This window comes from Acyrthosiphon pisum, chromosome A2, assembly GCF_005508785.2.
Source record: "Acyrthosiphon pisum isolate AL4f chromosome A2, pea_aphid_22Mar2018_4r6ur, whole genome shotgun sequence".
NCBI classification, from domain to species: domain Eukaryota; kingdom Metazoa; phylum Arthropoda; class Insecta; order Hemiptera; family Aphididae; genus Acyrthosiphon; species Acyrthosiphon pisum.
In genome coordinates this window covers 67,535,835-67,536,128 of record NC_042495.1, presented here as the reverse complement: position 1 = coordinate 67,536,128, position 294 = coordinate 67,535,835, and positions in this window count along the sequence as shown.

Genomic DNA, 294 nt, shown 5'->3' with positions numbered 1-294 from the left:
CTACCGTTACTGTGTACGTCTGCAGATAGTATAGTGAAACTGTCGAGAGTGAGAATGTAAAAAGATTACACAATGACGATGCAATGAAATAATAAATAAATTGGCATCAAGTCCTAGGAAATTTGATTTTGTGTGATAAATGTTGATAAAAAAATAAATAATTATTAACATCAAAATGATTTTATATTAATTCATTGTAATAAATGGAGTTTCTAGTGTAATACTGAGGGCTTTGATCCCACTTAATTGTGTTCGGAAAATTAGCTGGTCCCCCTCCATAAAAAAATCCTAATT